This window comes from Trichechus manatus, unplaced genomic scaffold (assembly GCF_000243295.1).
Source record: "Trichechus manatus latirostris isolate Lorelei unplaced genomic scaffold, TriManLat1.0 scaffold00020, whole genome shotgun sequence".
In the NCBI taxonomy this organism is placed as follows: Eukaryota; Metazoa; Chordata; class Mammalia; order Sirenia; family Trichechidae; genus Trichechus; species Trichechus manatus.
This window is the reverse complement of record NW_004443956.1, coordinates 6,837,391-6,855,251: the sequence shown is the minus strand read 5'-3', so window position 1 is coordinate 6,855,251 and position 17,861 is coordinate 6,837,391. Positions and strand designations below refer to the sequence as shown.

Here is a 17,861-nt window from a genome sequence, read left to right as displayed (position 1 = left end):
GCTAAGCTGTTGTTTGGTTTAGAGAAGACTTCAGGGGATATTTTTGTTTAAGTTTTAAAGATTGTCTCAGGGCAATAGTTTTGGGGGTTCATCTAGCCTCAATAGCTCCAGAAAGACTGAATTCCATAAGAAATTTAAACTGCATTTTCCCCCCTTTTGATCGGGGCTCTTCTATAGAATTTTTGATCAAAACGTTCAGTAAAGGTAGCCAGGCAACATCCAGGTCTGGTCTTACGGCAGAGGAGGCAGTTGTTCATGGAGACATGCATTCCATTTTCTGCTCTTATTCTTGACTCTTCTTCTTCCTCTTTTGCTGCAAGCAAATAGAAACCAATTGTTGTACCTTAGGTGGTCACTTGCAAGCTTTTTAAGACCCTAGGCATTATGCCATGAACTAGGAGGTAGAACACAAGCACTAAAAATGATATTGGCCCAGTTAACTGAGATGTCCCATGAAACCACAACCCTGAACCTCCAGATCAAGAAACCAAATCCCATGAGGTGTTTGGTTGCATATAAGGAGTCTCAGCAGCTATTCTTCTTTGTTTTTGTAAAAATATATATCGTGTGCTCACTTTGGCAGTACATATACTAAAATTGGAACAATACAGAGATGATTAGCACGGCCAGTGTGCAGGGATGGCACACAAATTCATGAAGCATTCCATGTTTTTTTCAAAAGGCTTATATATAGGATTCTCAAAGAGATCAAGGAAAACACAGAAAAAACTCAAGAAGAATTCAGGAAAACAGTATAAGAACAAAGTGAAGAGGAGGAGAGGATGGGGGGTGAAGCACAGAATTTTTCAAGATTTATTGACAGAAAACTTCCCTCATATCATGAAAGACGAGACGTTTCCACCCAAGAAACTCAATGAACCCAATACACGATAAACTCCAAAAGAAAATTACCAAGACATATTATAACCAGACTTCCCAAAGACAAAGACAAAGAATTCTGAGAGCAGCTCGTGAAAAATGGGATATCATCTACAAAGAGACATCAATAAGACTAAGCACTGATTTCTTGGCAGAAACCATGCAGACGAGAAGGCAGTGGGATGACTTATATAAAACCCTGAAAGGAAAGAATTGCCAACCAAGAATCATATATCCAGCAAAACTGTCTTTCAGATACAATGGTGAAACTGGAACGTTCCCAGATAAACAGAAATTAAGGGAATCTATAAAAAACTAGACCAACCTTACAAGAAATATTAAAGGGAGTCCTTTGGACAGAGAATCAACTACATCAGACAGCAACCTGAGATTAAGACACACAAGAGCATCATTCAGATACCAACCCAGACAAAGAATTCTAAAATGTAAAATAAAGCTGCAAAACTGAAAGGAAGCAGTCAGAGATGTCAATCTGTAAACAACAACAACTTCAAAACAAAAACGGGAATAAATGGTGTAGTTATAGAATTTCCATATGGAGAGGAGTCAAGGCAATATCAAGATATAACACTGTTTTAAACTTAGGAAGAGAAAGGTAAATTTCAAAGTAACCACAAAGAAAATTAATAAATATATTTACCAAAAAAGAAGAAAATCAAAAAGTCTCAGCAAACATAAAATCAACAACAATGAAGGAAATGAAAAGAAAATCCACAAAGAAAAAGAACTTAACATAGAAAATTAAGTGGAACAAGGAAACCGTTAACACTACAATAAAAAGCATAAAACAATGGCAGCAATAAATTCATACCTATCGATAATCACACTGAATGTAAATGGTTTAAGTGCACCAGTCAAGAGACAGACAGTAGCCGAATGGATAAAAACATGACCCATCAATATGTTGCCTACAAGACACAAAGAGAAAAATAGGTTAAAAATCAAAGGACAGAAAAAAATATATCACGCAAACAGTAAGCAAAAGAGAGTAGGAGTGGCAATAATAATCACTGATAAAATAGACTTCAAGTCAAAATCCATTATTAGAGACAAGGGAGGACATTATGTATTAATTAAAAGATCAATCCACCAAGAGGACATAACCATAATAAATATTTATGCACCCAATGACAGAGCTCCAAAATACATAAAACAAACTCTGATAGAATTGAAAAGAGAAATAAACAGTTCTACAATAGTAGAGGGGGATTTTAACACACCACTTTCAATGATGGACAGAACAACCAGAAAGAAACGCAACAAAGATACAGAAGATCTAAGTAACATAATCAACCAACTCAACCTCATGGACATATACAGAACATATCACCCAATGAAGCATTCTTCTCCAATGCACATGGATCATTATCCAGAATAGACCATATATTAGGCCACAAGGCAAGCCTCAATAAATTCAAAAGCATCTAAATAATACAAAACATCTTCTCTCATCATAACATGATAAAACTAGAAATCAGTAACAGAAAGAGCAAGGAAAAAAATTAAATACATGGAAACTGAATAACACCTTACTTAGAAACTACTGGGTAATAGAAGAAATTTAAAATGAAATTTAAAAATTCTTAGAATCAAATGAGAATGAAAACACAACATATCAAAACCTTTGGGACACAGCAAAAGCAATGCTTGGAGAAGAATTTGCACACATCAAAAAAGAAAGGGGAAAAACAAATAGCTTATCCCTATAACTCCAGTAAATAGAAAAGGAATGGCAAAAGAAGTCCACAGTCACTAGAAAAAAGGAAATAATAAAAGAGCAGAAATAAATGAAACAGAAAACAGAAAAATAATACAAAGAATCAATAAGACTAGAAGTTGGTTCTTTGAGAAGATCAATAAAATTGACAAACCACTAGCCAAATTGACAAAGAATGAGAAGATGCAAATAACCAAAATAAGAAATGAGATAGATGACTTTACAACAGAACCAACTGTGATAAAAAGGATCATAACAGAATACTACTAAAAATTGTTCTCCAACAAATTTGAAAACATAGAAATGGACAGATTTCTAGAAACACACTACCTACCAAAACTACACAAATGGGGGTAGAAAATTTCAACAGTCCCATAACGAAGAAATAAAAAAATGTCATAAGAAAAAAACTCCCAACAAAAAAAGCCCCTGCCCAGACAGCTTCAGTGGAGAATTCTACCAAACATTAGTGAACAGTTGACACCAATTTTACTCAAGCTATTCAAGAACGTAGAAAGAAAGGAATACTCCCTAATTCATTCTGTGAAGGCAGCATAACCCTGATACCAAAGCCAGGCAAAGATACCACTAAAAAAGACAATTACAGACCCATATCCCTCATGAACAGAGATTCAAAAATTCTCCACAAAATTCTAGCCAACAGAATTCAACAACATATCAAAAATCATGATTAAGTGGGATACCAGGGATAGTTCAACATTAGAAAAATCAATCAACACAATTAACCACATAAATAAAACAAAGGAAAAGAATCACATAATCATCTCAATCGATAAAGAAAAAGCATTTTATAAAATCCAACACCCTTTCTTGATAAAAACTCTCAGCAAAACAGGAGTAGAAGGGAAATTCCTCAACATAATGAAGGCCGTATATGCAAAACCAATAGCCAATATTATTCTCAATGGAGAAAGTTTGAGTGCATTCCCCTTGAGAACAAGAATGAGAAAAGGATGCCCTTTATCACCACTCTTACTCAATATTGTACTAGAAGTTCTAGCTAGAGCAATAAGGCAATAAAGGGTATCCAAATTGGAAAGGAAGAAGTAAAACTAACCTTATTCACAGATGACATCATCCTATACATAGAAAATCCCAGAGACTCCACAAGGAAGTTACTGAAACTAATAGAAGGATTCAGCAAAGTGTCAGGGTACAAGATCAACACACAAAAGTCAATTGGGTTCCTCTACACTAACAAGGAGGACTCTGAAAAGGAAATCAAGAAATAAATATCATTTAAAATAGTCCCCAAAAGGATAAAATGCCTAGGAATAAACCTAACCAGGAACATAAAAGACTTATACAGGGAAAACTATAAAACACTACTGTAAGAACTAAAAGAGATCTACATAAATAGAAAAAACATTCCATGCTCATGGATTAGAAGACTCAACATTGTGAAAATGTCAGTACTACCAAAAGCAATCTATAGATATAATGCAATCCCAATCCAAATTCCAGCAACATTCTTTAATGAAATGAAAAACTAATCTCCAACTTTATATGGAAAGGAATCAGGCCCTAAAGCAATATTGAAGAAGAACAAAAATAGGAGGTCTGTCACTTCCCAATCTCAAAACTTACTATACAGCACGGTAATTAAAAGAGCCTGGTACTGGTTCAATGACAGACACATAGACCAATGGAATAGAATTGAGAACCCAGATGTAAATCCATCCATCTCCGGGGAGCTAATCTTCAACAAAGGGTCAAAATCTATTCAATGGGGAAGATACAGTGTCTTTAACAAAGAGACTGGATATCCATATGCAGAAAAGTAAATCAAGATTCATACCTCACACTGTGTACAAAAACTAGCTCAGAGTGGATCAAAGAGTTAAATATTAAAGGTAAACCTATAAAGTTCGTGGAAGATAACATAGGATCAAAACTAGAGGACCTAATTTTCAGCATAGTCTATCAAACAAAACAAAAAAATGCACAAATGACTGAAGATAAATTAGATAACTGGGACATGGGACTTCCTAAAATTTAAACACTTAATGCTCATCAAAGACTTTACCAAGAGAGTAAAAAGAGAACCTACAGACTGGGAAAAAATCTTTGGCAACAACATATCTGATAAGGATGTAATCTCTAAAATATATAGAAAACTTCAACAATTTAACAACAAAGAGGCAAACAATCCAATCAAAAAATGGGCAAAGAACATGAACAGACACTTCACCAAAAAGGACTGTCAGGCGACCAACAAATATATGAAAAGATGCTTGTGATCATTAGCCATTAGAGAGATGCAAATCAAAAACTGCAATGAGATACAATCTCACCCATGCAAAAATGGCAATGATAAAAAAAAAAAACAAAAACAGAAAACAACAAATGCTGATGTGGTTGCAGGGAGATTGGAACTCTTATACATTGCCGGTGGAATTGTAAAATGGTACAACCAGTATGGAAAACAGTATGGTGCTTCTTCAAAAAGCTAGACGTAGAAATACCTTATTACCCAGCAATCGCATTCCTGGGTATATATATACTAGAAATTTAAGAGCAGTGACACAAATAGACATGTGCACACCTATGTTCATTGCATCATTATTTACAATAGCAAAAAAATGGAACCAACCTAAGTGCCCATCAGCAGATGAATGGATAAACAAATTGTGATACACACATCCAATGGAATACTTCACAACTATGAAGAATAGTGAGGAGTCTGCAAAACATCTTATAACATGCATAAATCTGGGGGGCATTATGCTGAGTGAAAGAAGTCAATCACAAAAGGACAAATATTGTATGGCCTCACTTTTATTAAAAGTCAAGAATATAAATACACACAGAAAGCAGCATTACTTGATGGTTACCAGGGATGGGAGGGGGAAGGAGGGGCAATCACTTTCTAGATAGTAGACACTTGTTATCTTTGGTGATGGGAAAGGCAACAGCCAATATGGGTGAAGTTTGCACTTGTCCAAGATGAATGAAGACGCTAAGAAGTAAGCAAGAATAAGGGACAATTTTGGAAAATGCTATAACATACAATTTTGCAACAACAATAATAACAACCAAAACAATATGTGTGTGGTTACATAGGTAGTCATGTGTGCATATATGTGTGTAGGAAGGCACATTGGAGTATATGGGTATACATGTACAAGTGTATCTGTAGGCATATGTATATACATGTTTATGTGTGCTGCATATGTGTTCATATATATAATAAACTACACAGGGAGCACAGTTGTGGATACTTCCTGGACGTAACGAAACACCTCACAGGATTGGTTTTCTGAGTTTGAAGTCTTGGGACCATAGTTTCATTGGACGAATGGGTCAATTGGCATAACATAGTTCATAAAGATAATGTCTACATCCTACTTTGGTGAGTAGCTTCTAGGGTCTTAAAAGCTTGCAAGCGGTCATCCAAGATACAACCATTGGTCTCTACTTGTCTGGAACAAAAGAGAATGAAGGAGACTAAAGACTTGAAGAAGAAGCTAGTCCACAGGACTAATAGGCCACATGAACCACGGCCTCATCTAGCCTGAGATCAGAAGAACTAAATGGTGCCTGGCTACCACCAATGACCTTTCTGATCAGGAACACAGTAGAAGGTCCCTGTTAAAATGGGAGAAAAATGTTGAACAAAACTCAAATTCCTAAAAATGGCCAAAATGACTGGACTGATAGACTAGAGGAACACCCGAGACTATTGCCCTAAGATACCGTTTGAACTTGGAACTGAAGCCACTCCTGGTGGTCACCTTTCACCCAAATAATAGGTTGGCTTATAAAATAAACAATATCACCAGTGAATACTGTGCTTCCTTAAATAATCAACTGTATGAGACCAAACGGTTAACGTTTACCCTAAAACAAAGATGAGATGCTAAGGAGGGTCAGGAGAGCTAGATTAATGGATACAGAACAAAAAGAATGGAACTAATGGGAATGTCAACACACTGTGAAAAATGTAACCAGTGCCATGGAACAAACTGTATAAAAATTGTTAAATGGGAATCTAATTTGCTATGTAAACTTTCACCTGAAACATAATAAAATATTTAAAAAAATAATATATATATGTATGTATATATCACACAAGTTGCCAATTAAACTTTGTGCAGGAATACAACTTGTCATCAATTACAGTAATTGGCTGTGCAATTATCACCTTTAATCCATGCAATATTTTCATTACCATAAACAAAAACTGAGTGCTCAATAGACAATAACTCCCTCTTTACCCTCCCTTCTAGCCCTGGTAACCACTAATAAACTTTAGTCTCTATGTGTTTGCTTATTATCTGTTTATATAAGTGATGTCATACAACATTTGTCCTTCTGTGATTGACTTATTTCACTCAACATCATATCTTCAAGTTCCATCCATGTTGTAGCATGTATCCGGACTTCATTTCTCTTTCTGGCAGAGTAGTATTCCATTGTATGTATATACCATGTTTTATTTATCTGTTCATCCATTAATGGCCATTTTAGCTGTTTCCACTTTTTGCTTATTGTGAATAATGCTGCAGTGAACCTTGGTGTACGTGTGTCTGTTTGTGTCACTGCTTTCAAGTCCCTGGGTACATTCCTAGCTTTGGAATTGTTGCATCATATGGTAGTTCTGGAAACCCTGGTGGCATAGTAGTTAAGAGCTACGGCTGCTAACCAAAAGGTTGGCAGTTCGAATCCACCAGGCACTCCTTGGAAACCCTGTAGGGCAGTTCTACTCTGTTCTGTAGGGTTGCTATGAGTTGGAATCGACGCAACGTCAATGGGCTTGGTTTTCTTTTTTTAATGGTAGTTCTATTTTTAGTTTTTTGAAAACTGCAACACTGTTTTCCACAATGCTTGTATCATTTTACATTCCCACCAGCAGTGGATAAGAGTTCTGATCTCCCGGCATCCTCACCAACACGTTATTTCTGTTTTTTGATTGTTGCCATTCTAGTAGGAGTAAGGTGGTATCTCTTTGTAGTTTTGATTTGCATCTCTCTAATGGCTAATGATGTTGAGCATCATTTCATGTGTTTGTTGGCTGCTTGAATATCCTCTTTGGAGAAGTGACTGTTCATGTCATTTGCCCATTTTTGATTGGGATATTGGTCTTTTTTGTTGGTAAGTTGTAGCAGTTTTATATATATAGGATATCAGACCCATACTGGAGATGTGGTTCCCAAGATGTTTTTCCCAGTCTGTAGGTTGCCTTTTTACTATTTTGCTAAAGGATTTTGATGAGCACAAGTATTTTAACTTCTGTGAGTCCCAATTATCTGTGCTGTCCTCTATGGCTTGGCAATTGTTGTTGTATTTGACTATCTATCATTATCTAACACTAGGTCCTATGGTTTTGCTCCTATGTTTTCTTCCAGAAACTTTATTGTATTAACTTTAACATTTAGGTCCTTGATCTGTTTTGAACTAGTTTATGTGTATGGTGTATAAGATATGGGTCCTGTTTCATTCTTCTGCAAGAGGAAATCCAGTTTTGTCAGCACCACTTGTTGAAGACACTGTTCCTTCCCCACTGAATGAACTTAGCACCCTTGTTGAAGATCAGTTTTCCATAGATAGATGGATTTATTTCTGGGCTCTCAATTCTATTTCATTGTTCTATGTGTCTATCATTAAACTAAGACTAGGCTGTTTTTTTTTTTTATTACTGTAGCTGTATAGTATATTTTGAAATCAGGGAGTGTGAGACCTCCTGCTTTGTTCTTCTTCTTCAAAATTGCTTTGACTATTCAGGGCCTCTTGCTCTAAAAGGTTTTCAATGGCTGATTTTTTGGAAGCAGATTGCCAGGGCTTTCTTTCCAGGTGCTTCTAGGTGGACTCAAACCTTCAACCTTTAAGGTTAACAGCTAACCACATTAACTTTTGCATCACGCAGGGACTCTGAATACTAACTACTTTTCCCCAAATGACAATATGACAGCGGAAGTAGCCAACAAAAGCGTGGGGCAGGAAAAAGGTGGAGCACTGGACACTTACTTCTTGAGCACTTAGATTATAGTGGTTAATCTGAGGTAGGAAGTGGAAGAAAAGCAAACAGAAAAGAAAGAGGTGGAAGACTTTGTCTACTTTAGCTTGAAAACCTTTAGGGTAGAAAACATTATTTTCTATGCCTTACACTGAGTCAAAGGAGCCCTGATGGCGCAATGGTTAAGCACTCAGCTGCTAACACAGAGGCTGGTGGTTTGAACCCACCCTGCGGTTCTGCAGAGGAAAGACTTGGCCATCTGCTTCCATAAAGACTACAGCCTAGGAAACCCCACGTTGCAGTTCTACCCTGTCACATGGGGTCACTATGAGTCGGAAATAGACTTGGTGGCACCTAAGAGCAACAACATGCTGAGTGAAACATATTGTAAATACTCAACAGCAATAAATAATTAGCCTTATTGGATTTACTTTCTTAATTCACCATATGCAATGATTAAAATGTGCCTCTGAAAATTATGTTCTTAAAAAGAGACTTTGATATGTTCTGATAGAGGCTGCAGATCATAGCAATTTGTGATGAATCCAAGATAAGTTAAATATATACCACTTTACCCTCTCATTATATCATAAATTCCTCTTTAATATTTTAAAATAAATACCTGCAAACTGAAAGTCTTATTCTTTATCGAGGCTTTCTACACACATCTATCCCCATGCTGATATGGATACGGTTATACCTAGCTATTTATCTATATGTAATATATAAAGCAATTATTCACTGGTAGATTTGTACATTTCATTTTCCAATACAGTGTATTCAGTTTAATCACATACTTTCTAATCTTTTTGCTTCCTAGTCTCAGATTTTTGAATTCAAATTTCCTTCCCTTTGTCTGTTTTTAAAAATAATAATAATCATTTTACTTCTATTACAAATAACAATACCTAGTCCCTGATTGAATGCTAACGTTGTAATTCATTCTCAGGGCTGGGCTGCCATTCATTCATAGCTGGAGCTGTGCTCTCATTATGTATGACATCAGTAGAAATTCTCAATTCAATTGCAGCCCTTTATTTAATTAGGGACTATGTATTATTTGGTTTGTAGTATCCAGAATTAAAAATAGCCCCTTCCACTGTGTAATGGGAAAGGAAGAAAACTTTGAATATATATTCTAATTGATATTTTTAATACTTACTCTAAAAGCAATCAAAACTTATGTTAAATATTAATTATAATATTTTTCTGCCTTTGTGCACCTTGATTTATTGCTGCCCTTTTGGGTTCACTTTTAATTACATTACAGGAAAACAAAGGATATTTTTATCGGAAGAGTTATTTAGCGCAGACAATACCTTCAATGGTGATGGTTATACTGAACTTTATATTAAACTTAATTTTCAAAAGCATATTTAACACAGTTTGCCAGGCGCTTTAAAAATTATTTTTCCTTCTTTAACAACATGCCTCTCAGGTCTCTATATTAGAAATCAGGGACAAAGCTCATAAAGGAACAAAGACCCAAAATCAGGGATGGTCTTTTAAAAGAGGTACAGTTTCAAAGACTCCTAAAGATATAAATCAAAGTGCTTTTGAATACAGAGAGCATTCTAAAAGAATATTGAACTGTTTGCTTAAAATCTCACATTATTTCCTGCTTTTTAAACCCTATTCCTTTTTGAAGGCTAGCACCAGATAGGGACAAAAGGAATATTTTCATGCAAAAATCAGGGCCAGGTACAGAGGCACAGTCAGAGTCTATTTCAAGTGGGGACAGGAATTTAATTCAAGTTATTCTCCTCTTTATTCCACATTTAACAGACTTGAAGGATTTCTCCACCTCTCTGACACTTGTGCAGACATCACTAGGTGCTGTTTTCACCAGTGGCAGGCACCAGGAAATCTTGGTGTGGAATTTTTTGTCCCCTTGGAATGGATTCTGACAGCACAGGAGAGTGGAAACAGGTCTGCTCAAGAAGAGTGTTGTTACTGTTGGTTGCTGTCGAGTCAATTCCAACTCATGGCGACCCCATGTGTGTCAGAGTAGAACTGCTCCATAGAATTATCAGTGGCTGATTTTTCATCAGTAGATTGCCAGGGCTTTCTTCTGAGGTACCTCTGAGTTGACTCGAACCTCCCCTCTTTTGGTTAGTAGTTGAACATATAACTGATTGTGCCACCCAGGGACTCTTAGTGGGGAGGGCAGATGTCCTGGAGGGATGGGAGGCTTTATATTTCATCAAATCATCCCTCTGGTCCCCTCTACAAAAGAAAGTGACTAATCAGTGTGTTTTCTTTTTAAAAAGATTCTTATATTACCCATAGTTGGACCTTATCCTAGAAGGTATTTTTAAAAGAGTAAAAAAAAATATATATATATATATATTCATACTTTGGGGGAAGAGAGAGATTTTAACTACATTGTTCTAGATTTGTGCATCTTTATGTTTTATTTTTTAAGGAGCCTTGGTGGCACAATGGTTAAGCACTCAGCTGCTCACCGAAGTCAGCAGTTCTAACTTACCAGCTGCTCTGCAGGGGAAAAGACCCGGTGATCTGTTCTTATAAAGATCACAGCCAAGAAAACCTTGTGGGGCAGTTCTACTCTGTCCTATAATGTCACTATAAGTCAGAATCAACTAGACGGCACACTACAACAATACCTTTTATGTTATATTTCTAGCACTTTTGCAAAATCATGTACAAATACCAAAAGTAACTAACTGATCATTCTATAACAAATTTTATTTTCCAAAAGTTATGGCCAAATACAAGGCTTAAGCCCCTATGATGTGTGTGTTTCATTAAGAAAGTGAAACACCATACCTCTGAGTAGAGCAGGTATCTGTGATTTTTCATGTTTCCATAGTAACATGTAATTTTTATTGAACTGCAGAATAAATAGGCAAATAAAACTTACATAAAATATTGATGAGTGTTTGGTCGGCTGTCCAGGGACTTTAGTAACTTATAGTTACTATTGTTTCTTTTTAACTCATGTAGCCCATTTTTCTAATTACAGCATATTTTTATTATAATTTCCTTATTCTTCATCTAATGCATGAAGTTTGCTTTTTAATGGGATTTTTACATCCTTTTTTGTAGTATACATATTGGAGAGAAAGCTGAAGTAGTAATAAAGACATAGGAACTAAAAAGGTTTCCAGAATTTTTCTAAGGGAACTTCATGTGATTTTCTTTGTCTTAGATAGAATTTCCATTTTTTGACTAATTTTTGCACGTTATAGATAGTGACTTGTGTTCTGCATTTAAAATATATAAAACTGATGAGAAAATAACAAACACAAATAAAAATGAATATGCTTGAGAAGGCAATTTCTTTATGAAAATAGGTATTCCAACATTAGCTGGAAAGAAAAAAAAGCAATTGAATCAATGAAACTATGTATTTGAACTTGAAGAAAAGGAAGCTACGTAAGATGAAATTGACCTAACATCCACATATTTCATAGAAACTGATCATTATAGCGTTATGTAGTCTGATTCATTTCAGTTCAATAAATATTTATTGAGAACCAACTTTATGCTCAGTACTATGCCAATTTATTTAAATAAAAAAATCAGGTATTTGACCTTAAGTTACTTACAACATAACTGAGAAGTCATGATAAAAATAGAAAGTCGTGTCTGGAAAAAAGAAAGCTATATCCTACCTCTTAGCTTACAGCAAAATAAATTCCAGATTGATGGGGCTGAAAGTTGCAAAATGAAATCGTTAGAGTACTAAATGAAAACATGGACCTTTAAAAATATTTATATAATGTTAGCTATAGAGAGGGAAAGATCTTTCTATACATGAAAAAAAAAAAAAAACCCCAAAAGTCACTTTAAAAATGATAAATTCTAGTACATAGACATGGAAAAAAAATCCTCACGGCAAAAGAACACCATAAAAATGTCAAAAAACAAAGAAAAAATTGGGAAATATTTTTGCTACTTATATCATGGATAAAATACCAATAGATAAAATACTCCTACAAATCAATAAGAAAAATATCTACAATGTAACAGAAAAATGGACAAAAGGAAAGAAAATACAACATATATTTAAAAAAACATTCAGCTACACTCTTTATAAGATATATGCAAATAAATGAGATATCATTTTCATGTAGCATATTGGTAAAAATAAAAAAGTTTTATAACCAACCTGTTAGCAAAGATGTAAGTATAAATTGTTATAAGCATTGTAAGGATGGAAGCATAATTTGTTATAATCTCCTTGGAGAACAATTAAGCAGTATCTATTAAAAGTAAATATACACATAATTCCATTTCTAGAACACTCTTATATGTGGGCAAAATGACATTTGTAGGGTTCTTATTGCCTTGCTGCTTGCTTTATAAAACCATTGGAAACAACTTAAATGTCCATTAACAGAGGGAAATTTAAATATATTGCAGTGCATTCATACAATGGAATACTATGCAGTCATTAGAAGAATGAAGAACTCTGTAAATACAAATAAGGAGCTGGATCTAAGAATACAGTTAAACGAAAACAGCAAGGTGCAGAACGATGTTGTAGTATACTCCTATTTGTACTAAAAAAAAAAGGTAAAATATATACATATATGCTACCATATGCTTTGATTATGTCTAGAAACACATCCAAGAAAATTTATTATCTCAGAAGAGAGGAATTTGTGGTCTGTAGGACAGGAGGGTAATAAGAACTTATTTATCACTTTATATCCTTGTATATATTGTGAATTTTGTTCAAGAATTTATTATATCTATTTAATTGAAAAAATAAGTGTTAACTTTAAGACAATATAAAGGCGAGTACAATAAATAGTAGAACAATTTTAAGTAACAAATGACCAGCCTGTGATGCTATTTGGAAAAGTTTTAGGATAAGTGAGCTAGACTTGAACCTAAAACTGAGATCAGAGAGTGTTACTGTGAACTAAGATGGGCATAGTTATACTTTTATGGGACAAATTTATGGTCACATCATTCAAGCAAGTATGAGATGTTGTTGTTGTTAGGTGCTGTCGAGTCGGTTCTGACTCATAGCAACCCCATGTACAACAGAATGAAACACTGCCCGGTCCTGCACCATCCTCACAATTGTTATATTTAAGCCCATTTTTGCAGCCACTGTATCAATCCATCTCGTTGAGGGTCTTCCTCTTTTTCAATGACCCTCTACTTTACCAAGCATGATGTCCTTCTCCAGGGACTGGTCCCTCCTGATAGCAATGTCCAAAGTAAGTGAGATGAAGTCTTGCTGTCCTTTCTTCTAAGGAGCTTTCTGGTTGTACTTCTTGCAAGACAGCTTTGTTCGTTCTTCTGGCATTCCATGGTATATGAGATAGAGAGGGGAAAAAGAGAGAGAGAGATTAGGGAAACAGACAAAAGGGGTGAAAGACTATTAACCAAAAAGTTGGCGGTTCGAACCCACCCAGAGGCACTAGGAAGACAGGCCTAGTGATCTGCTTCTGAAAGGTCACAGCCTTGAAAACCCTATGGAACAGTTCTACTCTGCACACATGGGATCACCATGAGTCGAAATCGACTCAACTGCAGCTAACAAGTTTGAAGTGAGAGCAAAATAATGGGAATTATAGGCACTCATAAAAAATATTCAACTAACATGGTAAAAAATACTATGTTCTTAATGATTATACATTTGTTTTCCAGCCTCCCCCTCCTTCTGTGAGGCACCCTCACAAGTGCCACCACACCAATCCTCTTCCACATGTTGCTATAAAAAAAAATTAACATAGCATGCTTATGAAAATACCTTGCAGGGGCCAAGCGGGAGGGAGAGGCCAGCAAACAAATGCAGAAGGTGTGTACCCTTTTTGCATAAATTCTTAGATAAGCAAAAACCAGTGTGCTGTATTAGAAAAAGCCATGAACCAGAATTGAGGGGACATTTAGTCTGGTCCCTGTTCTGCCATTAATTAGCAATGTAACTTTGAGAAGGTCATATTGTGTCTCCAGGCCTCAATTATATCATCTGTAATATAAGGGGGGCGTGCAATGGATTCATAATTCCACAATCATTTTTTTTAATCTGAACACTTTTTTCAAATAAAATACAAGTGCAAACAAGTAAAATAGATAAAATCAGAGTAACTTTGTTTAAAGCAGGGGTAGGTGCCCTAGAGCTCTCCTGGCCAGTAATCTTTCCTTCCCATTATGGCCCTCTTTAATGAAGCAAAATCAAAGCTCTGGGAACCAGCAAAGTTCAATGTAAAACCATTTTACTGGAGAATTGCTGAGGTTCCTTTTCACTAGAACATTCCACAATTCTAGGAGGCAGTTGCTTCACAGGTTTAATCATGTGAAATTTATGCAAAAATATTTGCAAAAAACATGGTGACGGGGTCTATGCAGGAAGTATTTGCTTTGACAAAGATTTTCTAAGCATCTTTTTTGAACTTAACCCCTCACAATGCCCTAGATACAAAGCTGACTAGAGTATGCTCTTAGCCCTCTCCAATTCTCATAATCTGTTGGATTTTTAAAAATCTGTTTAGGGTTCTCCAAATTTCTTGAATATGTGAGTTGATGTCTTTCATTTGTCTGGGAAATTTTCCATTGTCTTTCTCTTTTCCTTCTGAGTCTCCACTTACACATATGATAAAACTTTTCACTGACTCGCTTGTCTCTATGCTCTTTTCTATTCTTTCCATTTATTTTCTGGTGGTGTTTCAGTCTGAGTGTCTTTTATTGACCTGCTTCCATTTACTAATCCTGTCTTCCACTGTGTCCAATCTGCTGTTAACTCAAACACTGAGTTCCTAAATTTCAGTGTTGTACCTTTCAGTGCTACAGTGTCCATTTGAATAATTTTTTATAGATTCAGATGTATCTTTTGAAATTCTCCTTCCTTTATTTATTCATCTTTGTCTCTTTTTCCTTAAATACATTACCATATTTTTATGCAAATAACACGCACCTTCTATGTTTGTTTGCCAACTGCTCCCTCCTCCCACAAGGAAATTTTATAAGCACCACTATGCAATTTTTTTTTTTACATGTTGCTGTAAAAAAATAGCATAGCATGCTTACAAAAAATGCCTTGCGAGGTGAGGGAGCGATTGGCAAACAAATGTAGAAAGTGCACATTATTTGTGTAAAAGTATGGTAGTCATAGCTAATTTAGTCTTTGTTAGCTAATATTAGTATCTGGATTATCTGTGGGTTTGTTTCTATTGTCTATTTTTTCTCTTGGTTGTTGATTATGATTATTCCTCTTCTCATGTGTAATCATTTTTCACTACATGTCATCACGTATAAAAAGTTTTAGAGACTTGAAATGATATTTTAAAGTTTCCCTTTCTTCTGTTTAGGCAGATAGGGAAGGGCCTAACTGACTACATTAAATGAGGGAGTGAGCTAGATTAAGGCTGGGCTTCCATTTTTGCAAACTCAATGTCTGTGGAAGTTTCAGTTTTTGCCCTTCAAAAAATTTCAACTTAGCTCTTTGACCTTCTACCTCATGCAGCTTCAAAATTAGTAAATATATTGAGATCATGTGTTAGGATCTACTAAGCCTCCAGCCTTATTTTTCAGTCACACACAAATATCAAAATATCCAAATAGTTTCTCTGTCCTTCAAGAGTACCTTTCTGGATTCTTAGCCTCAGCTGCTTCTAGAATCAGTGAAATGTCACCAGATAGTATCAGTTGCAGATCTTCAGTGCTAGCCCACCTCTCCTTTCTGGGTTTTTCATCTGTTGCTCTTTTTTTTTAAGCCTTCTTCCCCAGCAGGTCTTTGTTCCCTAAGTAACACAAGACTGTGGGGCTTTTTACTCAACCTTAAGAATCTTTTGGCATATTTCTTTACTCTCTCATGCAACCTGAGATTCCACACATCATGGAGGAAATGGGCTGTGTGTTTGAGGGCCCTCAAATCTCCACATTGTATTACCCTGGCTTCTTTTGACCACCATCAGTAGTTGCCCTCTGCCTGTACCAAGTGCAAGTGTCCACTATGACAAATACCCCTGAGGAAAAAAACTGCCCAGCATTTACCAACTGACCTCTCACAAATTCTCTTCTCTCTCAAATTTTAGTCTGATTTTTATTGCTCTTACAGCCCTCTGATGCCTATAAAGTTATGACTTCTGCATTTTGTCCCTTTTTGTCTAGTTGTCAGAGGGGACATTAGTTTGCAGTTAACTGCTACGTCCTGTTACGAAGCAAAAGCTCACGATCTAGATGTTGAGAACCTTCAAATCTAAATAACATGAGCTGAATTTAAAAAATTTTAACATATGTTCTCATACTATTCATTTTATTATATATTAACAGATGTTTTTAGCATTCTCCTGAATGGTTTGTAAAAGGAGGACACATTCTCTGGTGATGTGATATAAGAAGCCACTAACAAATATTTTAATAAAATTTATTGTAGATAGACAACATTCCCTAGTTACTGTAGTCAGGAAAGGCAGGATTTCTCTAAAATACATGAATACATCTTAATTTTTGATAATAATAGTCGTATAAGATAGTTAAAATTAGGTTAAATTTTGAATTTGATACTAACAATTTTCTAAAGTACATAAATAATCATACAGCAATTATAAGTAGGACTTTTCTTTGGAAAAAAAGTGGTATTTTCTACTTTATATGTATAAAATATAAGAAATAAAATCTTATATCATGAGTTGAAATTCTAACCCATTAGTGGTGCTTTCATTTTTTAAAAGAAACTTTATTTTTCAGAGCAATTTTAGTCTACAGAAAAATCATGAAAAAAGTAGAGTTCTTATATTCCCTCCTCCCCCACACAGTTTCTCCTATTATTAACATCTTGCATTTGTATGGTACATTTCTCAGGATTGATGAACCAATATTCATATACTGATGTAAATGAAAGTCTATAGTTTATATCAGGCTTCACTATTTGTGTTGTACAGTTCTATGGGTTTTGACAAATATATCATGTTATATATTCCACCATTACAGTCTCATACAGAATAGCTTCACTGCCCTAAAACTGCCGCCCTGTGTCTCATCTATTCATCCCTTTACCCCAAACTCCTGGCAACCACTAGTCTTTTTACTGCCTCCATCATTTTACTTTTTCCAGGATGTCATGCAGTTGAATCATACTGCGTGTATCCTTTTAAGACTGGCTTCTTTCATTTATCGATATGCATTTAAGGTCCCTCCATGTCTTTTTATGGCTTGATAGCTTTTTTTTTTTTTATATAATCGTTGAAGGATATTCCACTATATAACTGTATGGAAGTTTGTTTATCCATTTACCTATTGACGGACATTTTGGTGGCTTCCGATTTTTAGCAATTATGAATA

At 35.4% G+C, this 17,861-nt stretch overlaps 1 non-coding gene across 1 annotated transcript; it reads left to right on the top strand.

Moving 5' to 3' along the window:
• The first annotated feature begins 567 nt into the window (after positions 1 to 567).
• On the top strand, positions 568 to 674 carry LOC111819901 (U6 spliceosomal RNA). Its single transcript, XR_002823461.1, has one exon. It is a non-coding gene; the product is annotated as a U6 spliceosomal RNA (small nuclear RNA).
• The last annotated feature ends 17,187 nt before the right edge of the window (positions 675 to 17,861 follow it).